This window comes from Bactrocera tryoni, chromosome 2 (genome assembly GCF_016617805.1).
Source record: "Bactrocera tryoni isolate S06 chromosome 2, CSIRO_BtryS06_freeze2, whole genome shotgun sequence".
Classification (NCBI taxonomy): domain Eukaryota; kingdom Metazoa; phylum Arthropoda; class Insecta; order Diptera; family Tephritidae; genus Bactrocera; species Bactrocera tryoni.
Genome location: NC_052500.1, coordinates 30,510,987 through 30,525,618, shown reverse-complemented (window position 1 = coordinate 30,525,618; position 14,632 = coordinate 30,510,987). Strand labels below are relative to the sequence as shown.

At 35.7% G+C, this 14,632-nt stretch overlaps 1 protein-coding gene across 1 annotated transcript in view; it reads right to left on the bottom strand.

The window, feature by feature from the left end:
• The window catches only part of LOC120769150 (synaptotagmin-1), a 17,928-nt gene extending 5,772 nt beyond the window's left edge, over positions 1–12,156 (bottom strand). Inside the window, exon 1 of the mRNA XM_040096027.1 lies at positions 11,838–12,156. The gene's annotated coding sequence lies outside the window, so the exon portion shown is untranslated. The remainder of the gene's footprint in view (positions 1–11,837) is intronic.
• Between the last annotated feature and the right edge of the window lie 2,476 nt (positions 12,157–14,632).

Below are 14,632 nucleotides of genomic sequence, written 5' to 3'. Positions count from 1 at the left end.
TAACTTCCTTAAAGATTAAAGTGTGTGTGTGTGTTTTTTTTTATCATATCACTCTCATTGGAAAACCCTGTAGTCCTGGGACTACGAAAGCTGGAAAATCACATCAAACACGGCTACTAATTGCTACTATAGGAAGAGAAATTTGGTAATGTGTAGTTACTGTCGAAATTTCAGCCGAATTGGTGTCGTAGTTTGGTTTCAATTGCTAATGAAAAAGGTCTCTGATGTCCGGACAGGAAGCACAACCCCGTCTCAACAAAGTTTAATGCTATTTAAGCGTAGTTTCTGCATTTCAGTGCGCCTCTCGACAGACAAAAAAAGACACCAGAAATAGTAAAAACAAAAAAAAAATTTGGCTAACCTATTTACCGTATTCTAAAGATTTGTCCTCTTTTAGACTTGAATAAATCATTCGCTATTTAGAGATTTTGGTCAAATGAATAGTTTAGCACCGCGACGGCAGCATAGGTAGTCTGTAAATAACAGACTTCCAGGAAACGTACTTTAAAAGAAATTTTTTTAAATTTTCGCTTTTTTTGCTGATCGGACCGTCCTTGTACTTTACTCAATGTGTGGTCGAATTTTCAATGTCGCTACCTTGTCTATCATGTGGAATTGCCACGTTTACTTTGAGTTCAAGCAAGGCAATCCATCATAGTGTTTTGAAGAATAGTCAGATATTCAAACTCAGAAAAAAACTTGGCTTCAGTTTGTTGCTAGCTACGGCATGTTGACTGCAAATATATCAATTACAAACTCACTACTCGCCATATGTCTGGTGGATCTATGTAACAGCAACAGCGCACAATTCTCCAATCGCTTTTTAAAAGCTCTAATGAAATTGCGCAAGTGGGAAATAACTATCGAACGAAGCAAATTGTGCAATAAATTACAACGCATTTGACATTTAAAACAATAAGGCATGCACGCAGAGGCAACGCATGCATAACCAGGTATAACGATTTTTGAAGTAACACATAAGGGGCATAATAGCAAAATGTTCCGGAACTAATTTCTCACTAGAAAGCATCAACAAACCAAAACAATAAACTTCACCTATAATACTTGCTACCGATGACTACGTATAATGCTTCCTTATGACCGAACCTGTCCACCTTACTTGTTGAATCTATTTGTATTCATTTCGCTCACGACTCAATTATATTCGTTTCTGACAGCACGGGCATAAATTACGGTACATAACAATATGTTCAAATAGCGTGAAAGGTGCGGAGCATTCAACAATCAAAATGGTACAAGTGCACATTTCATAAAGTCTAAATGAAATTAATTTAGCTGTGCCTTTAGCAAGGAACAGTGTGCCCTTTTGCGTAACTGCTCATCGGCCCACTGACATACGACTACACCAACGAACAGTTAAAGGAATTCTAAGGCACTTTAATAGCGTGTGAGTGGAACTCACGGATTGCACGACCTTGTGTGTGGCTAACAAATCTTAGTGGCTCGGCGCTTTTTTGTATTCACACCATTGCCCCTTTGATTGCATGGCTGTTACCTGCGGCATTTTATTTAGTTTCACGACCAATTTACTCGTTTTCCCAAGGGACGTAGCATGCCCTCTGCGTTTTCATGGAAAGTTTCGCATGATTGTTAAGTTCGAAGGAAACTTAGCCAATTTCAGTTGTATAACCAACTGGTGCTGATGAAAGCCATCACACAGGACAGAAGGACAGTCGTTGCAAATTGGTTTAGATCGAGGCTGCGTCACCTTTTATGGCGATAAGGTAATATTCAATATTTTTATTTTATTTGATTTTTATATTTGACATATTTTTTTTAATATAGTCTTGAAATTTGAACTGTCTTTGTTAGGGGTCTTTTTTCATTTTCAAATATCTTAAATGGTAATGCGATGATTTCGGCTCTCCTTGAGCTCTGTTAAGTTTCAAGAATGGCTAACATGCAATTTGCTGCTTAATTTCCACCACAAAAGGAGACCTCTGTCTGCTTTGAAGTCTGCAGTGAAATCTTGACACCAAAGGACAGCAAATTATGGTTTCAGATACTGAATTAATGCAGTTTGAATATACGTAGTTTGCCTTTAATATTGCGGGATTATAAAACAAAAACAAATATTTTTTCGAAACACTTTTGCCACTCTGATTTAGATATCTCCAAAACATGCCGTTTGAAGGCATCAACCGCCTTTTCAGGTGTCGAAAATCGTTGACTCATACGAGAACAAAAAGGAGTGGCCTAGTCAGGACTATACGGTGAATGACTTATCAATTCAATGTTTTGTGTACTCAAAAATGAAGTTGTTTCGGACTCCTACGGCTGATGTCATAAGAGTGTTTTAAAGCACCGGCCAATCGACACGAACCTTTTTTTGAGCGATTGACATATTGTATGGGATCCATTATAAAAAAAATGTCTTACAGTCATGTTCATGCAATATTGACTGTATGGTCGTCTCAGTAATCCGTGTTATTGTCTGAATCAATCAAAGTATCAAGATATCAAGATCAAGTATAAAGATTTTAAATGACCTACACGAAAATCGTCTTAGACTGTTCTACGACCTCGATGGGATTCACCGTATTATCGATGAACACTGGTCCTTGCTAGAGCTTGATAGCCAAATATTGAATAAAGTTCATACCAGCGCTAAAATGTTGGCGATTTAATTACATTTTTTGACCGCAATGAATATTTTAAGTTACTGTATACCACACAAATAGCAATGCAATAAAAAAATGTGCTGATGTAAAATGTGATGTAATGTAAAAACATCAAAAATTTCAAACTTTACAAAAATGTTGTAAGTTGCCACATTGCTACGCTAGGGTTGCCATAGCCCGAAACATAAAGGACAGCATATGTGAAAAGAGCAGATTAATTATATAGTATACTTTTTTTAGTTAAATTATTATATTCTGTAAAAGTGCTACAATTAATATTTCAGAGACCAGTGAAAAGTCACCTCTAAACTAAACCAAATTTACATACCGTTAAATATATACATATTACTAAAACTTACTTAACATTCGCTTATAAAAGCATTATTCAAAAAATACGTGGCACCCCTTGTTTCCACATTCACTGCGGAAGCTGCCGCGTTTATTTACCTAATTTACTACCCATTCGGCCGTTACTTACACAGCGGGACCCGTCTACATAAACACCCAACATATCTACTTAGCCACAAGTATATTTATACACGCGAGGCAGTGTGCAGTTGACTTTTTGCCATAGTCTGGGATTTATGTGCGGTTACTGTACATTGTCTTAATCTTGCATTTTCTTTTTTATTCGCCCCATTTTGTTTTATTCTTCTCTATACCCGCTAAGTAAGAATTTATTGCTTGCTGGTACAATATTTGCTCTGAGGATGTGTGCTACGAGTATCCCCATTTTAGTTATCAGTGTTAAGGTTGTCTTCTCTTTTTGATTGTGAAGTTTGTTTTGCTGAAATTTAATCTAACAATTTCATTTCATTGTAGTATTCTCCAAAGACAGTGACGAATGGAGAGGATGTTTAGATTTCCCCTTCGTGCAAAAAGACTCAATTCACTATTACATTGGCGATTATAAAATAATTCTGGCATTGAGAAAGTTAGTTGGCAGTATAAGGATTTTGAGTTTAAACACTGCCTGAAGTCTTGAACGCCAGTTTGCGAAGCTGATAAGGACGTTCGTCGCAGCACAGAAATTTAGTGCAAAATCACGTTTTAGTTAAGCATTATATTACAGTTACTTTAAAAGTTCCTCAAAGAGTAGAAGTTAAAATTCACTATTGCAATTACTTGGGTGATCAAAGGATAGCAGGCTTACTTTAAAGTTATTGTTTCACTGGATATTATTGGATAAAATTTATACATGTACATTTATTAAAAATACAATTTTCGTGACACAATAAAAATATAGATATATTAATAATAAAATTGCATTGGCTCTGCTCGATGTCAAAATCTGTCAAAAAATGCGTATACATGCAAAAAAAACGAATGTTTGCGGTACCTTGAGGCGTTTATTATAGATTTTCATTCCAAAATGTTCCTTCTTCCCAAAATTTCTTCCAGTTCCAGAAAAAAACTGTTTTGACACTTCAAATCTGGATAATGAATAGCTTTTTTCTATGGATTGCGGTGTCGAGTTTCCGTCGCTTTAAGGGAAGGGTTAGGGTTTCAAGGTAAAACAAGACTTTTTTACGAATTTATTTCATAAATTAGGATTGAATAATTTTATTCGGACCATTTGTGCATTATTTAGTACATTTTTGATAATAAGTGGTAGTTTCGAATTCAGAAATATTAAAGCATAAACCGATAACCAAGTTTAATCTAGAATGTCTTGGACAAAAAAGAAAAACAATTTGGAGTGTTCATCATAACTCCGCTGAAAATTATCCGAAAATAAAAAGCCAAGAAAAATTTGTCACATTATAATCAAATCTTCCCCCCAACGTTCTCTGATAATTCTTTTTTTTAATTTAAAGTTCAAACTGTTATTTTCCATTAAAATTTCCGCAATTTTGTGGGTGGAAAACACACTTAATGTAAACAAAAACTTGACAAACCTTGGGGGCCGTATTTCATGTGTCAAAAGTCTGTACGAAGTTTGTATTGAATCCGTCAAATAATTTTGAAATGACTGTGAGCATGGCCTTTGAAAAAGTAATTTTGAGAAAAAAGCGTCTAAAGTATATGAACAAAAAAAGTGACAAAAAAAATTGTCAAAAGTGTGCTCTATAATGTAAAAACGGTCTGAATAAAATTACTTAATCCATATTTAAAAGTATTTTTTTACCTTGAAACCCTAACCCCTTCTTTTAAGGGGGTATTCTAGTCTAGAATTTTGAAAAAATCGATTTTTGTTTTGCATATTCTTAAAGACTGGACCTTTAAGAATATATTCCCCAAAGGAATTTTTAAAATTCCTATTATTTACCGACTTATAGCTATTTTAGTGACGCAGCGAGCAACTGAATGCAGTTAGACTCAAATCTTTAATCGCGTTTTTCTCGAAACTACTATTTTCAACACTTCTGACATGATTTCTCAAGTTTTAATGAACCGATTAACTTGAAATTTGGTGTGGACCTTCTTTATATATCTCTCTATGGTTGGAACTAGGATTATTAAAAAATTTTGATTTTTACTATTTTTAAAAAATTTTGATCTTTGCCAAAAAACGGGCAAAAAATTCTAACAGTCGCCATTTACTGAAAAAATATTTTTTTTTTATTTATCCTAGTCAACTGCACGATAGCGGCATTTGTAATGATTAAAATTGTTTTTTTTTTTTCAGATCACCCAAAGTGTTGGAATCATGTCAGGAAGGGCGCACCCTTATTTTCAACCGCCGCCACGCCACCGCGCCGCAATTAATCAAATTATCACAAAATTTTTTTTTTTAATTTTTTTTTGTATTCTTAAAATATTAATAAATATCTGATAAAAAATTGGATAGTAAAAATGTTCTTAGTTTTTTTTTTTTTTTTATTGGACTTTAAAAAATGCCGTTAAATAGCATTTCTAGACTAGAATACCCCCTTAACTAAAAGTCGCTTTCTACGCTTTGAAGCATATAGGGAAAAGAAAGTGTGGTCTCTTCGGCAATAATCGATGTGCATCGTGAAATAAAGGCTAATATTGACAACATTATAAATAAACTTACCAAGCATGATGTATACCAGTATGTTTTATATAACTTTCAGTCAATCCATAGTAATAAGTAATAAATGTGCCTTGAATTTTTTCATAACATCACACATTAGCCCTGCATCAATTCTTGCTTCAAAGAATAAAATTAAAGACCCATCTTTAGTTTTAAAATAATCCAATCATCCTGTTTTTCTAAAATGTGAAATGCTTGAACAATTTGAGATTCAGCCGCGGCCAACATTTGAAAGAGATAATCTTCAAAAAATAAATGCCAGAGAATGAGAGAATGTTCTTTCGAGTGATAATAAACATTAAATTTGAAGTCTCTGTGTGTTTTCTTTAAAAAAGTAGGGAACTTCGAATGGATGGATTAAAACGTAAGGTTAAAGAGGTCTCTTTATGTGTCTAAATTTCTTATTCTCTTATGCCAACCACTAACCTGTATTAATCCAACATTGTATCAAAGTAGTGGAAACGACTGTACGTAGGTGCATACAAGGCTAATTTATATTGCCTCATTAAATCAGACTACAAATTAATTGCCAGCAATTTTAGCTTGATAGTAAACCGGATAAAAGTACGAAAATACCATTTCTGTCACATTTGCAATTAAAATTTATAATCTCATTAGATTAATGCATTAAACTTAGGCTGTAATTTAACAAATGTGACATCGGTGCATTGGCTAGCAAAAGCTTTCATGTATACAGAGCTCCAAACCAGAAACTTGCATCTACTTGGCTGTGGCTTTGTTGAGAACATTAGAGCTCTCTGTGCCACCTTTTACAAATGAAGGTACGTGCGATATTAAAATTAGTGGAATCACTTATTATTTGTTCTAAACAATTTTAACTAATGAAAATGAAATATATTATATGCGCATACATATGTTATATTATAAATATTTAAATATCGAAAAATTATACGTACAAGAATAAGAAGAAATATTTTGAAAACTTATATAAACATTCAGAAAAATTTTAAGATTTGATAAAGTTAGCTCTCTCTCTCTCAACGGACTAACACAATCATTACATTGGCCGTGAAAAACACAAAGAATCCTTTCCATTAACTGAAAACGTGATTTTATAAAATCGATAATTACAAAAAAAGTTGAACATTTCTAATCGTTGTATTTTAAAACGGGACAAGTAAGGAAGGGTTAAGTTGGGGTGTCCCCGAACATTTATATTATCGCAAGATAAAGTGATATAAGGGATTTTGGTAAATATTTTAATTCGCAGTAGGACGCATTGCATTCATTATTTTCAATCATAGGCACGAAGATATCCTGTTATAAGAAATAGATTTTCTCTGCATTTCTTAAAGATTTCTTACATATTGTCCGAAATATGCTGTATAAAGTCAGGCGGACGCTCTATAAAATTTATATGTGGTGTAGGGGGGCTAAGAGAGGTTTTGACACGATTTCAACAATTTTGACTCAAACGCATGCTGTTGTTGCAAAAACATTCTCCAAATTTTGATATTAAAACTTATGAATTGACCAATGTTCGGTCGATGTATATGGGCTCTCACCTAAATGTGGACGGTGCCACGACTATCATCCAATTTTGACACCGGCTCCTATATGTATTAAGCCTTGTCGTGCAATCCTCAATGAAAAATTTAATGTATCTGGCGCATTATTTCGATTGGATTTCGATTAATGGCGATTTGTGGGCATCGGATCATTAGATTATGCCTATCTACGAACTCATCCTTTTGATTTGACCGTTTTACTCAAGTCACAAGTTGCTCAGACAGATGGACGGATAGACAGGCAGTCAATCAGTTTCAACTCGTCTCGTCATCCTGATTATTTATATGTACATTGTGACATTGTAGCCGGAAACTATATACAAAATTTGTTCTAAAGTAAACAGGAATCCTTTTGAATCTAGCGCCCTCTGGTGGCGCCATCAATATATCGCCTGGTGCGTTAGAATCTTCTATCTTTATCAATTGTCTAGTGAGAATTTCATGACATTTCATCGATTGGAAGTGAAGTTAGTGAGTTTTAAGTGTCAGTATGTTTGTGTTATCGGTGCGAAAATGAGCTTCGAACAAAGAGCCAACATTAAATTTTGTTTTAAAATTGGTAAAACTTTTACTGAAACATTTCAATTGAAGAAACAAGTGTGTGTGTGCACGGTTTGTTCCGCACAACTTGACTGACGAACAAAATTGCTCAGAATCCAACATTCGAAGAACATTTTGTGACCGATTATTTGACCAAAAATCACATTCTAAATATTAACCACTCCCCGTGTTCACCTGATATGGCACCGTGCGACGTCTTCCTTTTCGGAAAAACGCATTTGCCCATTAAAGGAAAGCGTTATGCTGACGTAGAGGCCAATCAAAAGGCTTGCACCGGCATACTGGCGGCCATACCGGCCAACAAGCTGAAATACTCGTTCGACATGCTTTTGGACCGTGAAAAAAGCTGTATTGAAGCAGAAGGAGACTATTTTGAACCAAATAAATTAATTTTATTGGAAAAACTATTTGTTCAGTGTTTTTTTTTTAAAGTCCTGTTTACTTTGGAACGCACCTTGTATAAAACGCAAAATATTCAAGTATTAATCTCAGACTGCTATCCAAAGAAATATGTGGCGGCAATAAATCGAGGTATAGCAAGGTCAGCTAGATGACCAAATCAGTATGCCTCCAACGATTTTTTGGAGAATACTAAGCAATACCAAAAGTGTTGCTCAAAAAGTCATGGGTATAAATTATCAATGCCCAGGCGGATTTTCCTGAAGAGGTGTTTTACACGTCCAGTACTTTTACAACAAATTACCGAATACAAAATTAATATTGATACCACAATTATATCTACCTTTTACAACTGCGAAGAAACTAAAACCAACTAATTTGATCATTGAAAGGTCTTTAATTTCTCCCACCAGCGGGAAGATTTTTGAGAAAACGTTCAAAACGATTTCTTAAAAAGTGAGGGAGTAGTTCGTATATATACAAACAGATGGACGGACAGACAGACGGACAGACAGACAGAAAGACGGGCATGGCTAAATCGACTCAGCTCAACATACTGATAATTTATATATATACTTTATTGGGTCTCCGAAGCTTCCTTCTGGGTGTTACAAACTTCGTGAGAAACTTATATACCCTGTTCAGGGTATATGTCACTAAACACAGCCTTCACTTTAACAAAAATACTCTAGCTTTTTCGCGTCAAAAAAGTAAGTAAACAGTGGCAACAACCGTTGTTAGTTTTTAATACTTATTTCGGGGAAGCACCAAAATTCTTCGGATACCTTCACTGGTCAAGCGAGTACTACTACACGCACAACATATTTCTTCATAGCGCTATTGTTTTTTCTGAGTTTAAGTAGCTAAAATACCAATTTTTGTAATAGGTAAGCAAAGAACCACTGAAACGAAATCAGAAAAGTAATTGGAAGATACCATTGCACAATAAAAAAAAATATTGATAAACATGGTAAACACCTGTTGGTAATTTGACACGGCTGCCCGACCAAACGCCTTACTGACACTGAAGCGCGATCAATAGAACGAAAAGTAAACACAAATTCAATTTCAAGCGCAGTTCAAATATCAAAAGATATAGCGAAGACATCGGGTAAGCCCGTAAGTGCCAGTACAATCAGGCGAACATTGCACAAAACCGCTATATATCAAAAGAGAAACAACAGAAGCGCTTGGAATTTGCAAAAAAGTTTAATTAAATCAGGCTGCAAACTTCATGAAAAACGTTTTGTATACGGATGAAAAGCAAATTCGAAATATTTGGACCAAAAAACTTCCTAAAATTTGGCGATCCAAAAATAAATCCTCTGACGATAAGTGTGTTACCAACACCGTAAATCACGGTGAAGGATCGGTTATCGTCTAGGGCTGTATGAGAGCATCAGTTGGATCTGGAAATTTGGATTTCATTGAGTTCACTATTAACAAACTGGATTATTTAAAAATTTTGAAAAAAACGTTGGTGCAAGCAATGAAAAATTAGGACTCCTTCAAGAGGACAACGATCTTAAACTCAAGTCCAAAATTGCCAGTGACTGGCTGTTATATCGAATACCAACAACTCCATATCATACTCCGCAGTCCCCAGACCTTAATCCCATCGAGCATCTGTGGCAGCACCTTGACCGAAAAATCAGGCAGAGCAACATTTCAAGCAAGGACGACCCAAGAATCTCAACACAATTTACAAAACATCTTGCAGAAGATTAAGTGAGGTCCTGAAGTGCAAAAGAAAGCAATAAATTACTAAAATGAATATTAGTTTAGTTTGTGTACATAGATTCAAACTTTAGTGAATTCTGTTTATTTTTTTTTACGCTAACAGTATTTATCTAAAAGCAACTTCCCTTATTTATTTAGCAATAAGTTTTGCAACAAGTTTGAAACTGGACTTAATATAAATACGCCATCAAGGTGAAGAAAATGCGATGGGAGAGCGAAATAATGTCAAAAGCACTCTAACTAACTGTTAATTATCAGCAAAAGCACAAAATCACAAATCGCACACGCACACGCAATCGCAAGATTCGTGTTCCACAGGTAAATTTGCAATCAAGAAATTCGCAAACAACGTTTTTCGCGTGTGTTGGCAAATACACGCTAATTTAGAAATGTCAACAAAATGTCTAGAAAAGCAAACAACTAGACAAAACCAGCAACAAGATGAACTTCCGCCAATTACGGCGCATAAAAATTGATGAGCCACATTTTGTGCAAAACTTTGCTGATTTCACTGGAATTCAGGAGACATCCCCTCTTATGAAGGGGCCTCACACACCTTGTGCCAAACTTATGTTGTAAGAAACGTAATTTTAGATGCCACAATCAAAGCACCTACACTGGGCAGCGGCGCGAAGTGGCATTTAATTGTGAGCAGTCCCACACGCCCCTGCAATTGGATATGTTTTTAGGAGCGAACAATAAACATAATGCACACAATAAAATGGAAACTTATGCAAACACACGTACACGCGTACAGCGAGATGTGGCAAGTGTAAACAATGTCGTTGCACGCTCGTTATTTGCACAACAATGCGAGCAAAGTGAAAAGTCCTGCGGCAGGATGGCAAACAGACAGCAAATACACAGCCACTCAAGCAGTCCGCCGCATAAATAATACAAGTAACGGCGCAGAAAAACAAGATAATGGCGTCTTGACGCACAAACAGGTGTCGGTGGACGACTTCCTGTCCCACTGCTGCCCTGACTACATAGCGTTTCGCGTTTTTTTCCTTTATAGCCTCAGGAGGTGTGGCGCCACTCGCCTAAGCCAATCATTTCTGCCATTGCAATACTCGTATTGCCAAGTAAACACGCGGCTGACAAATACTTAAGCAAGAGCAAAGCAAATAATGTGGCCAGCACTCAAACAAGCCCACTGGTAAATATTGATGGAAAATATGGTGAATGCTCAGCGCAAATATGGTGCAGGCGTTGCTCGGCTGCGTGACGAAAGCTATGGAGAATGCATGGCATTAATCATATGCGTGTTAAATATTCAAAGTGTGCACCGTGCTTTACATATTTAAAGGCGCCCGAATGAGTTGCGTTTCAATTTATGCATATGCAGCAGAAAAATCACAAGCGCAAGCGAAATATGCAAGGCGTGCAAGTGGCAAGAGGCCATACGCGCAACAGCTGTCGCTTGTTGCCGTGAGTTGGTTAATAGGCGACATGAAGAAACTTCGTTTAGCCATTTTCACGTGAGTGACAAAGCAGCTGTGGCAATAAAATGTACGAAATGCTGCCTAGTTCAGGCGAAAATTAAAGCTGTCAAGGGTGTCAGCGATTTTCATGATCTTCAGCGCGCTGCAGCTGACAGTGGGGAGATGACAAGCCACAATAAGGGCGATGAGTGGTGATTCCCTGCGCTAATGCTAATTGATTTAGGATATGCGATTACTAATAGATAACTACAAATACATATATATACAAATACAAATGCGTATATATACATATATGTATGTATGTGTGTATGCGTGTACTTTCAGATAAGCGCTGGCGTTAATGATAAAGCATTAACCGCGCGTGTCTATGGCAGCAAGCTGATGGTGGTGATGAAGAGTACTTTGTGATATGATATGAAACTGCTTAAAAAAATCTAACTTTTATTGTAAGCTAAAATGTAATAAACTTAAAAGCGAATTATATTGATTGAATTAAATATTCATATGCTTAGTTTCCACTCACCTTTAAGTGGACAGCACTTTCGTATGCCGCAGCAATTTGTTTCCGGAAAAACTGTATTACAATATGTTAGCGCTGCTTGTAAGTCTTTTTCTCGCCTTTTCACTCTCCTTATCAACTGTATGATAGCAATTATACACACCCGCTTCGCTGTTAGCACAGAGGGCAATTGTTTAGTTATGAATAACAAAATTATTTACTTTTGTTTTGCTTAAAATTTATTCAGCAAATTGTCTTAATATACAGAATTGTCTTTTATTTGGTTTGCTTTCGTTTGCGTTGCGTATGCGTTGGCTGCGAAAGTTCAGCGTTGTTTGCAACAGCGAGGTAGTACATTGACTGAGTTGATTGCGTATTTGCAAATTTACTTCTTCATACACTCTGTTATTGTTGTTTTGGTATACATCACTTTCACTTTACTTCACGCAGCTGGTATACACACAAATATAAACAAACATAAATGTTAAAATATGACTGTAAGCTAGCGTTATGAGCCAACAGGCCTAACAACAGGACCTTAACAGAAGTATAAAAGCTCCTTTTATGAAATAAATATTGGCAGTATTTTATAAATTTATTTTCAAAATTATATCGAGTAAAGAAATCTCTTTTATTATTTTATAGAAAAATATATTTATATATATAATGCACCAATTTTCTGCGGCACTTTCATTCGTAAGCAACAGCTGGCCGTTGAAGCTCTTCTGCTGTTACTCATACGCCACCGCTTACTTCCTGCTCAAGGAATACATTTCACGCTTCACTGCCGTTAACAGCTAAAGCTCTTTAGTAACATAATGGTATTTGTTAAAATGGCGTAAACAGTAAATGTCAGAGTTCGCTCTCTTGTGGTGCTCACTGCTACTAACAACGGTGTTGCCAAGATAATAATACTTTGAACTCATATTATTAATATTACATATATGACATAATCCGTAGAGATTTTTTGTTCTATTTCGATATGATAGATAAGTATAAATGAGCAACCATAATAACTACTGGCACTGAAATAACTACAAAAAATAAATACTTACATTCATTAGAAAGCTTGATTTTCATTCGTCAAGCAGGAACCTTAGAAATTTAAAGTATTATTTACAGTTAATATAACTTTTCCTTTATGTATGACTGTTATCGTATGAGAGTTATGCTCTCTTAAATACTTTCCTCGAGATTGTCTAATATAACTTGCTAAATGGAACCTCAAACTCGTATAAACTAACCATTAATATATAGATATTATATTGCGTATGTAAGGTAATTGAGTAGGGTCCGAACTTGAAGCTAACACCGGAAACAAAAAAAAAAATTCTACTTGATTCGGCATTCTGCCCGCATTATACGAGTACCTAGTTACTATTGTTGGTGCACGAAAACATTATTATCTGATGCAATGATTACAATGCCCATGGGAAAACGACCTAATATAGATCGCCGAAAATGACTGTTAACCAGCGGGAGAATGATAATGATACCAGTTATATTGGTATTGCAGATTTGCGTTTTGAAGTGAATTACAATAAAGTGAATAGGCACAGAATGGAAGGAGTGTGGTTCGTTCACAACAGCAGCGAACAATGGAAACTGAAATTGATCGATTTCGCAGACGTAATGCTCCAGTGAACTTTCGATCTCGAAATAGATTATAGTGCCGAAAAATCTGTAACAATTGGAGAAATCACAATAATTTATAAGTATTGCAAAACTTTATAATGCTGCGATGAACCTTCTGGATTATGTTGAACTGGTGGTAACATAAAATTGTCAGACTTAGTTCCACCAACTCAGTAGCTTCTGCGATGGAAAATGGATCTAAGTTGGTGCAACATTTATTGCACAGATCATCCAGATATCATAACCATTTTTAAGGCGATATAGCTTACTTGTTCTCTTTCACAATGGGACAAGTTTCTTTCAGCTTTTCCAAGGATTTTAAAAATAAAATTAGGGTTTTCGAAATTTTAGTTAGATTACGCACTCGGTTTCTTAGTAGGCGTGTGTTTCATATTCATCATTAAATTTATTTATATTTGACATAAACATATAAGGGGTGATCGAATTCGATGTTCCCTATTTAAAAACAAAAACACAGAAATTTCAAATTTAATAAGAAAGTTAATTATCATTCGAAAGAAGATTCTTCGGTATTTATTTTTTGAAGGTTATCTCTTTCAAATGTTGACCGCGGTTGCGTCTCAAATGGTCCATCGATTGAGTCCAATTTTCGATAACATTTCGACTGGTAACTGGCGAATTAAAGAGCGGTCGTCTACACAGACTTTAATGTTAAAATATCCTCACAGGAATTGTGATATTATGACAGCTCTAAAATCTATTCAGGTTGCTCTTCGTCCCAAATGCGGTAACTTTGCTTGTTTACATATCCATTGATTCAGAAATGGGCTTCATCGCTGAACAAAATTTGGCTTGAAAATGTCGGATCTTCTTAGAGCTTTTCAAGAGCCCATAGAGTGAAGCGATGTCGCTTGGGAAGGTCCTGCGGCTTCACATTTTATACAAGCTCTATTTTCAAATAAAAAATTCGACGTAAAATGCGCCATACGTCATGCGTCCATACGACGCCGAATCAACTCTCAACGGACTCAGTAGGCCGATCACGTTGACCATAAGTTGAGCGAAGCGCACGAAACACATTCTTTTCAGAATGTAAGTTTTCGTAATAAAGTTGATTGATTTGTAAACGTTGTTCAGGCGTAAGTTTTTCGATGATGAAATGCCAAACAATACTAAAAAAAACTAACGTGATAGCTTAAAATGATTCCCGCGTGATCTTTCAA